This window comes from Haemaphysalis longicornis, unplaced genomic scaffold (genome assembly GCF_048455015.1).
Source record: "Haemaphysalis longicornis isolate Haplotype H1 unplaced genomic scaffold, Haemaphysalis longicornis Haplotype H1 scaffold_8, whole genome shotgun sequence".
Lineage (NCBI taxonomy): Eukaryota > Metazoa > Arthropoda > Arachnida > Ixodida > Ixodidae > Haemaphysalis > Haemaphysalis longicornis.
Window position 1 is genome coordinate 163,921,657 of NW_027526445.1, and position 11,136 is coordinate 163,932,792.

Genomic DNA, 11,136 nt, shown 5'->3' on the forward strand with positions numbered 1-11,136 from the left:
CCCTCAAGCGTCAGATACACTTCTAGTAAATATAAATAGCCCAGAAAGTGAAGGAGAACACAGACGCCCAGATAGCCGAATTGGTAAGGCATTCGACATGTAATCGAAAGGCGTGGGTTCGGTCCCCACTCTGGGCGCGTGTTTTTCTTTCTTCTGTATATTAAAAAAAAATGTTTACTTCATTAACCGTAGTGAAAAAGAAAAAGAGCCTAACCACACCCCTATGCCTCCTTGGCGTTGTAGACTGCTGCCCTATCTTTCTGTATTTCCTCAACGAGCCCCTCATTTCCTTACTATATTATTCCGCGAAAGCCTAGCGAGGGTCTCGGTTCTGGCAGCCTTGATGCCTAGGTAGTATAAGAGGGCTTCCCGCCAGTTACCCGCTCATGACAGGCTGTAGACGCTCGAGTCACGCCCCGGGGGTTGAAAAGAAGGTCCCCTTCTCCCCGTGTAGTCAGAGTGGCGCTGGCTACCACCCTCAAGCGTCAGATACACTTCTAGTAAATATAAACAGCCCAGAAAATGAAGGAGAACACAGTCGCACAGATAGCCGAATTGGTAAGGCATTCGACATGTAATCGAAAGGCGTGGGTTCGGTCCCCACTCTGGGCGCGTGTTTTTCTTTCTTTCTTTCTTCTGTATATTAAAAAAAATGTTTACTTCATTAACCGTAGTGAAAAAGAAAAAGAGCCTAACCACACCCCTATGCCTCCTTGGCGTTGTAGACTGCTGCCCTATCTTTCTGTATTTCCTCAACGAGCCCCTCATTTCCTTACTATATTATTCCGCGAAAGCCTAGCGAGGGTCTCGGTTCTGGCAGCCTTGATGCCTAGGTAGTATAAGAGGGCTTCCCGCCAGTTACCCGCTCATGACAGGCTGTAGACGCTCGAGTCACGCCCCGGGGGTTGAAAAGAAGGTCCCCTTCTCCCCGTGTAGTCAGAGTGGCGCTGGCTACCACCCTCAAGCGTCAGATACACTTCTAGTAAATATAAATAGCCCAGAAAATGAAGGAGAACACAGTCGCACAGATAGCCGAATTGGTAAGGCATTCGACATGTAATCGAAAGGCGTGGGTTCGGTCCCCACTCTGGGCGCGTGTTTTTCTTTCTTTCTTTCTTCTGTATATTAAAAAAAAATGTTTACTTCATTAACCGTAGTGAAAAAGAAAAAGAGCCTAACCACACCCCTATGCCTCCTTGGCGTTGTAGACTGCTGCCCTATCTTTCTGTATATATATATATATATATATATATATATATATATATATATATATATATATATATATATATACATATACAGAAAGAAATGCGGCAGTACACTGCCGGCAAATGTAGACTGCCGGCATTTCTTTCTGTATTTTCTAACGAGCCCCTCATTTCCAAACCCTATATATATATATATATATATATATATATATATATATAAGCCCACCTTCATGTTGTGACGCCGGCAGACTTATTATAGCCAGCTGGTGATATTAAACGTGGATAAAAATCTCGACACACGGACGTTTTCGATTTCCATCTACTTCAGAAAAACGGTCGTTGGGAAGGGAGATCGAGGCCACTTGTGGTCAGCAGCAAACGGCTTAGCCACTGAGCAGCTCGTGCGGTCACACTCGTCAAGTGTTAACAATTTGCAGGTGTCGTACCTTTAAACAACTTATGAAATGCAAAACGTTTGCATACATTGGGCGTGGGCTTTCGTTGCTCCGCAGTGGAGCACTCCTGCAACCTGACTGCTCTAATAAAGTCGCAGCTAGGGAAGGGCAAAGTCGTTTTATATCCCCTGCAAGCTGCCGAGAATGACATTTTGTTTGGTCAGCTTGCACTACGCTCGCGCTTTCAGCAGTAACCGACCATTGCTATATTGATGCTCATTCATTTCCCCTGTAGTTACATAGAGCGTGAAAGTGTTCAGTTGTGTGGAGATGGAAGTGCCGGAGCGGGTACGAAGTTGATAGTGCGTGAAAGAAAAAAGGCCTGAAGTGCATTGACTGGGCAATATCAATAACTACGGGTCTAACCGCTTCGGCATGGACCAGTAACTGTTATTTCTTTTTTATGTTCAGTTCCGACAAAAATACCGGTTCAGTTCCGGCTTTCGGTTCGGTTCCGGTTCGACACCGTGACATATATATATATATATATATATATATAGATAGATAGGTCAGCAGTCTACAACGCCAAAGGAGGCATAGGGGTGTGGTTAGGCTCTTTTCTTTTTCACTACGGTTAATGAAGTAAACATTTTTTTTTAATATACAGAAGAAAGAAAGAAAGAAAAACACGCGCCCAGAGTGGGGACCGAACCCACGCCTTTCGATTACATGTCGAATGCCTTACCCATTCGGCTATCTGGGCGACTGTGTTCTCCTTCACTTTCTGGGCTATTTATATTTGGCGTTGTAGACTGCTGACCTATCTTTCTGTATTTCCTCAAGGAGCCCGTCATTTCCTTACTATATATATATCTATATATATATATATATATATATATATATATATATATATATATATATATATATATATTTACCTAAGACAGAAATAAGAGTTGGCAGTCAAGAAAACCTGGGACAGCAAAGGGGAGGATGTCGTAGGTCATTGAAACAGAAAAAGAATTTGGAACTTACTTTCTTGTCAAATTCTTTATCTGTTTCAATGACCTACAACATCCCCCCCTTTGCTGTCCGAGGTTTTCTTGACTGCCAACTCTTATTTCTGTCTTATTTTCAACGAGCCCCTCATTTACAAATATATATATATATATAATACAACTCAAACTATACAACCTTCCTTCCTCCTCAATATCTCCCCCTACATGCTCCCAAACCAATCTGCTTCCTGCATTCCACTTCCTTCTCCCTTCTCACCTGGCGACCTTCCCCTTATAAAGTGCGCCCACCAGGCGAGGGTGAGGGTTTGCCCTGACGTAGGCAACTGTCTTCGCTGAAACGTTTGCACGAACCGTTATCGGTAGCTTGAAGCCTGCGCATCGATCACCAAACTACGCGAACGCCTTGAACCAGCGAATAACACCAGGAAAAATGCCAAAGGTGCCCGGAAGACGAATAATTTAAAAGCTTTCGTGTAGTGAACAAACTGCTGGCCACTCACGCCTAAGTTCTACAATGTTGTTCTTTTTTTCAAAGTTCTGCGAATCCGAGATCCCGACATCCTTAAAGCAGGGTACCACACGGCGGCTCCTGTTTCGGCGTTAATAAGGAGGCCGATTCCATGTCCAGTGGCTTTCTATAGAACATACAACTAAACTAAAAACTGATGGTTTTTGGTTGTATACCCTTTTTAATAGATACAACAAGCTGCTTATAACCGCACATGTTAACAGTTTCTAGCAACACAACAGTATATTATGCTTCTTTTTTAGTTTTAAGTATCATGGGATACGCATTCAAGTCTAGAAACTTGCTGCGACAGTCGTAGTTTGGGGCTATATGCACGAAGATAACGACAATGCGCTTCGGGTATACGTAGACCTCGCCCAATGAAACTCAAGCTTCATATCAATGAAACTACGGAACGACTTCGTGATAATCATAATGAGCCGGCCCAGGCCCACTGCAGCGCGAAGGCCTCCTCCGTTGACTTTCAACCGTTGACGTTCGTCGAAAAGATTCAAAGACGAGCAGTCCGTTCTATTTTCTCGAAGTATGGTCGCGGAACATGAGTTACTAAACTTATGCGAGATAATGTATTCCAAATACTACAATCGCGGCGCCAGCTTCTACGTCTAAAATTCTTGTACTTACTAATTAACAACAAACTTGGTCTAGACCCATCACATTACGTTACCCCAGTTTCGACCGGGCAAACACGACATTTCCATGTCCTATCTTCAATTCTGTATTTTGCGCGGACAGATTTATTTGATTTTTCCTTTTTTCTAAGAACTGTCACAGAATGCAGCAACTTGCCCTCTGATTACCTCCAAACCTTAGATCTTGATGAACCAAATGTTTAATTCTGTGAATGCTGACACCCCCCCCCCTCCGATTATTGCTTGCTTTTTTTTGTTGTTGTGATGTTTTTCTTCTACTCGCTATCCTCTTACGCAGATGTATTTTAGTCAAGCTGTGTCACTCATGTACTGATCTTGTAGTTGTGTTTGGGCCACTCCTGCTTGGGCCTTTTGGCCTGCAGTATTCCACAAATAAATAAATAAATAAATAAATAAATAAATAAATAAATAAATAAATAAATAAATAAATAAATAACCGCTCCTGTCCTGCGCCGTTCGAGTCCACTGTTCGCCACAGAATTTTCCTATTTCATCCCTCCATCGTGTTATTGGCCTTCCCTTGAGGAGCCAAGATGTAAGGAGGCGTAGAGGCAATCCTGAGGAGGCGTACAGGTTGCCCCAGGAGGGGTAGAGGCAACTCCAAAAAAAGTAGTAAAAGCTCTACCTGAAGCGAAGCGCCCACATTCGCTGAGCGATAGCGGGCCATCGCGATACCGGGCCGTCCTTGGCTATTAAGGTTGGCGTTATTTAAATTTGACAACACAAATATGCATGCTTGATTTCAGGAAATGATCTTGAAACGTCTGGTCAAGTGTTGGGCGGGGCTACCGGTGGCAGTGGTCTACTGGGTGCGGCCGCGAACTTCGACAGTACCTTCAACAGCACATCAACAGAAAGCCTAAAAAGGTTTTCGTTTTCAAAATTTTAGAATGTAATAAGCGCTCCCCGTAGCTTTTGCTGGCTTAGGAACGAGTACAAACTGAAGTACAAACAGAAACCGCCACAACACTAAGCGCATTTGCAACACAGTGCTTAGTCCAATACTTGCTTGGCAGATCCCTCATATTGTCCAAATCGTCGAAGCTGCCGCTGCGTTGCGATGTTGATGCGTTGGCTTTTCAGTTCTGGTCATCACTAATGCCATCGTCATATGCTCTTCACTTACTAGAAACACAACCACTCTACGTTTTTGTTTTTCGCTTGCACGGAAGTTTCCTCGAAAGGTAGGCAGGAACATTTGGGGAACACTGTCGGAATAGCATCGTGAGTCAGGTATGGCGACCGCGGGGAATATGCACTATTTCCCCGTAATAATGTGCTTGTGGGCACGCTATATAAACGTTTTGGCAAAATTATCCTCACAGAGAACGGCGTTATTTTCCAGAGCCTTGTCAGCTCATGGGATCAAACGCTGCAAGCAAAGCGGCGTTCATCGTCGTCCGGAACGGCGAAGAGAGAGGCTTCTTCGCCTTTTTTTCCTGGCTGAACCATACCCCGTCGTGCATCTAGGAGCCAAACAGTGCTTTGCCACCAATCTACATCAGGCTCACCAATAAAGAGCGAATGCGCCCCATCAAAACAAGCGAATAAGTAGCTACAGAATGGAAGAACAGAACTTCACACTGCCGAGGTTCCGAACGGGGTAGAATTTATTTCCAACGAAAGCAAGCCACTCGAAGCAAGGTCTCGGGGAAAAGAATAATTATTTTCACTTGGGGTGCTTTCGTCCACACTCTCAAACGCGCAGGGCGTTGACACACTATTTCGTGTAGCCGACCACCCGCAAACGGAGCGGAGGTGGTTGTCGTCTGCCTAAGCCGCCTAGGTCGCGACGCACGCGCCATCTGTCGCCTTCATGAGAAACAGCGCGTCTACGAGAAGAGCATGCAACGGCTGACGCGCGGGGAACTAGGCCCGCCTGGCGGTAATACAAGAAGGCAAACAGCAACAGTAGCGAACAGTTCCAGTAGATGACGCTTGAAAAGCGCTAGGAGCCGTCGAACGCGGTAAATTTGAACTGACTTCAGCCAACCTCAAGCGTGCTGATGGTGGGAGGAGAGAGATGGAGAGGAATAGCATAATTAGTTGGCGTGAAAGGAAAGGGCGACATTTCGTGCAGACAAGTATCGTCTTTAGACGACGTTTGCAACGAAATGAGCAGGTATGCAGCTAATTTTTTAGGTCAATTTGTTCTGCTACGAAGTGTTCCATCAAGCTCAAAGAAGAATTTTAACGATGTTTACTTTTTCCATGTAAATTACCCGACTGCACGTAACGTCTTATCTATCATTTGGTCGAAGCGTCTGCCTCCTCCGATTGACCAGTGCAATCCGCATACTATAACTATCTGTTTCACGCACACTCCCTTGGCAGGCGCCGGGTTTTGAAAGGTTGTGTTTTTACACAGTTACCGGTGGGTGTAAGTGCTGATGCATACAAAAAGAAACGCCGTAGAATATAATCTGATTTGACAGTATAAACAAATGATTATTGTTCGTCTGTTTGCCACCTCTGAGAGACGCAATGGCGAAAGTAGGTCGGCCTTCTACCAGTAGCGGTCCCAGAGGTCGGTTTTGGGGGGGGGGCGATTTTTTTTTTTTTGGGGGAGGGGGGGGGGGGGCGAGGCGAATTAAGAATCGTTCCCCTCCTTGCGCCAATTCTGCGGAGGTGGTGATAACCATGGAGGCGTGTGCGCGTATGCGGTGCAACCCGCTGGGATTTAACTTCGCGCAAGTGGAATGCTTAAAAAAACTAAAAATAAGAAACTGAGGACCTCTTTGGGGGGGGGGGCGACCGCCCCCTTCGCCCCCCCCCCCTTGGGACCGCCACTGCCTTCTACTATACGGAAGTACAGTGGGACGTCATTAGGAGAGTAAGCTAGAAATACAAACAAACAGGGTCGGTACTATATTGCATCAATGAAATGAAAATGTTTCCACCAAATCGGCTGTTATCAGAAAGGGAAACTTCTCTCATTGTATTTATATTTCTAGCAAAACCAAAAGTCCAAAAAAGAAAGCAAAGCAGGCATTAAAGTGTGTTCAAAAAGATGCTCCACCCTAAAAATACTTTTTTGCTCAAATTATTGCTCTTGTTTCCCTATTCACATGCGCCATTCAACTATTTTACGTTTGGTCCATTTTCTTTTTGTCTAACCGTGGTCTTCATCAATAATTTCATCGTCGTCATCGTCGTCGTCGCCACCACCACCACCACCACCACCACCATCATCATCATCATCATCATCAGAATAAAATTTTGATCCCAATGCCGACGCAGCAATTCACAGGTGGTTGACATGTTGCTCGACTGAACGGTAAGCTTTAACGCCAAAGTGTTAGGCCGCGTTCAGACTATGTGCGATACGTCGCATTGTTTGTACGGATGGTAAGCGTAAACGCAAAAAACACGACGAGTTTTTGCATACTATCGCTGCATTGAGCGTAAAGTACGCACCGTTTGCGGTCAGGAGGGGCGTAATTGTTGGAAGTTCCGCAACTTTTACGACAAGCACAGATGCGACTGTTACGGCGGAGCCAATGGGCAGAGCAGTTTCGGTTTTCACTTTCCGGTCACGGGCCTTCCGGCCTTCCCAGTTGATTTTTCATCCGGTGACCGCCATCGCAGGCATCTGCCGATGCAGCGTTGTAGAACAACACAGTATCACCTGTCCTCAGCTTTGCAAAAAGATTGTGGGAATCTCCGTCAAAGGTTTTACCGAAGAAGACTTGACGAACCCACATAGTTCCACGACGCCTGCATCCATGTCAGTTAGCGCGTAGACGAGGATAAGCTCATTTTGGGCTTGAAGAGCCTCGACCCCCGCTAACAGCCGCTTTCTGATCGGCGCCATAATGAAAAATGCGGAACGCAGTTGCCGCAGAGCGGTGATTGGCTTGTCGTAAAATGCATATCTTAGGGAAGGGCTCAATGTGAACATACTGGGTTGCTAGCTGCGTAAACGGAAGTTCCAGCGGTTGCTCAGATTGCGATAAATACGCCGCTTACGGTGGATGCGACTTTAGTCTGAACTCGGCCTTACTGAATTCAGTTGGACGCAAGTCCGGCATCCCTGGCGTACAGACGCAGCACAAAATGGCCGACGAATTGCATGAAAACGGCCTACGGCCCACAGAAAAAAAATGTGGTTGATGCCTCTTTCATACGAATAGGTAAAGCACGACAGTGAAATGTGCCTTCACAGGAGCAATTAAATGGTTATTCTACATCCATATCAATTTGCACATCGCTATTTATATTTCGTCCGTGTGGCACCGTTAGAAGCATCAACGTTAGACACTGGTTTGCACGCGCTGGAACATTGCGTAAATCCGACTGAGACCACAGCCCCTTGAAAACCGTGCGAACGAAACCGAACTAAAACCGAAACCGAAAGCAGTAGGTGGCGTAGGGCGCCTCAATTCACCCGCGCACCGGATACACGAAGACGCTAGCATCGAGGCGCCAACTGTCGGCGCTCATTAGCGTCATGATGAACTACTTCGCTTCGGCTCTCCTAGACGGCAGCACCATCGCAATGCAAACGAAAGTAGTGGGAAATATATAAGGCGCCTTCGTAGATCTATTTACGCTCTAATTCATAGCCGAGTTAGTATAGCGCTAAGGACCTCCCGTTGCTACGAGAGAGTTCGTGGCTCGAATCCGGGCGGAGCCGCGCCTATTGAAATATTAGATGCAGAGCATCTGATTCACTCGCCTTGTCTCTCCGGCGTCGTCGTCGTTGTCGTCGTCGTCGTCGGCGTTGTCCACCCCTCCCCCATTCTCCTTGCCGCGCCAGCTGCGCTCTCCGCCGCTCACCCCCTCTCCCCTACGATAGCGAACACTCTCTCGTGAGGGGCATTGGATTAGCTTGGCTTGGCTTGGATTGGATTGGATTGGATTTGGATTGGATTGAATTAAAGTGGATTGTGTTGGATTGTGTTGCGTCATTGCGCGGCACGTTGCGTCATAGCCGCGGCAGACGCGCTGGGGCCGGCGCATGTGCAGTACTCTCTCTTCCGCGGTTTCCTCTCCTTCGGGCGCGCTGCGCATATAACCGGTGTGCCATTCTCCGGCGAAGCAACATCCACGCTTGGCTCAAACACCTAGAGTCCACGCCGCTTTACAAGTACGCCAACTTCGTCATCGACTGGGACCGGCTTACGCAGTCCCCTCAACGTTATGCGCGCTATAAAACGCGGTCCCTCCGCCCCTCCGCCTATGCGTCGCATCTACACAGGGGTTCCCACGAGGGGAGGTGGGAGTTTTATTTCTGGCGACGTCATTTCCGTGACGGATATGACGCCAATGGGATCTTGTGTACCTGGCATAAAACGCTTTCGTGTTAAAATGGCTCAGGTTTAACACTTTTTACCTAGTTCATTCATGTATCATCAGCATCTCTACGCCCACTGCAGGGCAAATGCCTCACCCATAGATCTGCAATTATCCCGATCGTGTGATAACTGCGATAAATGTATCCGAGCGAATTTCTTGACGGTATCTACCCACCTAACGTTCTGCTGCCCCCTGCCACGCTTGCCTTTTCGGGGGATCCCCTCTTTTGCCCGTAATGACCAATGGTTACCTTGATTTCGGATTACATGCCCTGCCCACGCCAATTTCTTCTCAACTTCTTGTGATATGTCGTTAAGACGTGCGTGTTCCCTGACCCACTCCGCTCTCTTTTTTTTGCCTTAACGTTGCACCTATCATCTTCCGTTCCGTTGCTCGCTGAGTTGTCCTCAAATTAGGTTGAACCCTTTAGTGAACCCCAACGTTTGTGCCCCGTAGGTGAGTACCGGTAAGATGCAGCTGTCATACACTTTCCTCTTCAGGGAGAATGGTAGGCTGAAAGGTATTATCTGAGAATGCCTAATAACGCAATGTATAACGACCAGATGTCTACAGGAATCTTGGAAGAGCGCGAACATCATCCTAATCCATAAGAAAGGTGACATGAAGGACTTGAAAAATTCCAGGCTGATCAGCTTACGGTCAGTCGTCTACAAGGTACTTACAAAGGTCATCGCTAACAGAATTTCGGCAACCTTAGAATTCAGTCATCCTATCGAACAATCTGGGCTTCGTAATGGCTATTCAACAATTTACAATATTAATACGACCAATCATGTCATAGAGAAATGCGCGGAGTATACTGAACCACTAAATATAGCCTTCATAGATTATGCGAAACATTTTACTCTGCCGAAACCTCAGCAGTCATTCAGGCATTGCGCAATAAAGGTGTAGGCGAGCATTACGTAAGAATACCAGAGGATATCTACGATGAGTCCACAGCTATAATAGTCCTCCACAAGGAGAGAATTAAATTACCCAGAAGAACGGGCGTCAGAAAAGGTGACATAATCTCTGCTATGGCATAAACAGCATGTTTGCAAGAGCTATTCAGAACATTCCATTGGGAACAGGTGGGCGTACGTGTTAGTAAAGCTAAGTAACCTCAGATTTTCTGATGACGTTTCCTTGCTAAGTAACTCGGGGGAAGAATGGCAAAGCATGATTACCGCACTGAACAAGCAGAGTACATTCGTAGGTCTGAAAATCATTCTTCAGAAAACACAAGCAATGCTCAATAACCTCGGGAGAGCACAGCGGCTTGAGAGAGGTGGCGATGGACGCCAGGAAAAACGGGTCAAAAGCGGAATGAGGCCGCCGATGACACAGCCCGAGGTCTTCTTATACCGGCCCTTTTGTACCAATCCCCGTCCTTGGGCATGGTGAGCGTAACCTTCGCAGAATATTTAGGCATATGCAGGCTTAACAGAAGAAAATTTCGACCACCGGACAAAAGCCTCGCTAAAGAAGAAGAGCTCACTCTCAGGAGATTACCGACGGACATACTACCCCTACTGACTAGACTACAATGCAGGTGCCCTACGCTATATTCTACGTTTTGCCCGCACGGCCGCGAGGGGGCGGACGCGTACCGTACAGTATGGGCATGCCAGTACACACCAACAGTGCACCCACTCACAAACACATCAAGGGAGCAGCGGCAGGCCATCCCGCGCAGCGATGCGCCTACCCGCCAGCGATGGCTGGTAGACAGAGCCATACCGGCATATAAAGCCAGTGGAATCCTGGAATTGGCAGAGCCACCTTCTTTCCTCCCTCTTTTTTTCTTTTCTTTTGAATAAAGACATTTTCAATCAATCAATCAATCAATCAATCAATCAATCAATCAATCAATCAATCAATCAATCAATCAATCAATCAATCAATCAATCAATCAATCAATCAATCAATCAATCAATCCCTTACAGGCGTGATCAGAGGAGAAGTGCAGCAAACACCTGGGACTTCTATGGCCAGCCATGGCCCGCGCGTATGGTGTACGTCGTCCTCCCCAACAAG

The 11,136-nt window shown here is 46.6% G+C and overlaps 1 non-coding gene across 1 annotated transcript; it reads left to right on the plus strand.

Moving 5' to 3' along the window:
* Positions 1-65: 65 nt before the first annotated feature.
* Positions 66-137, plus strand: Trnat-ugu (transfer RNA threonine (anticodon UGU)). Its single transcript has one exon. It is a non-coding gene; the product is annotated as a tRNA-Thr (tRNA).
* Positions 138-11,136: the final 10,999 nt, after the last annotated feature.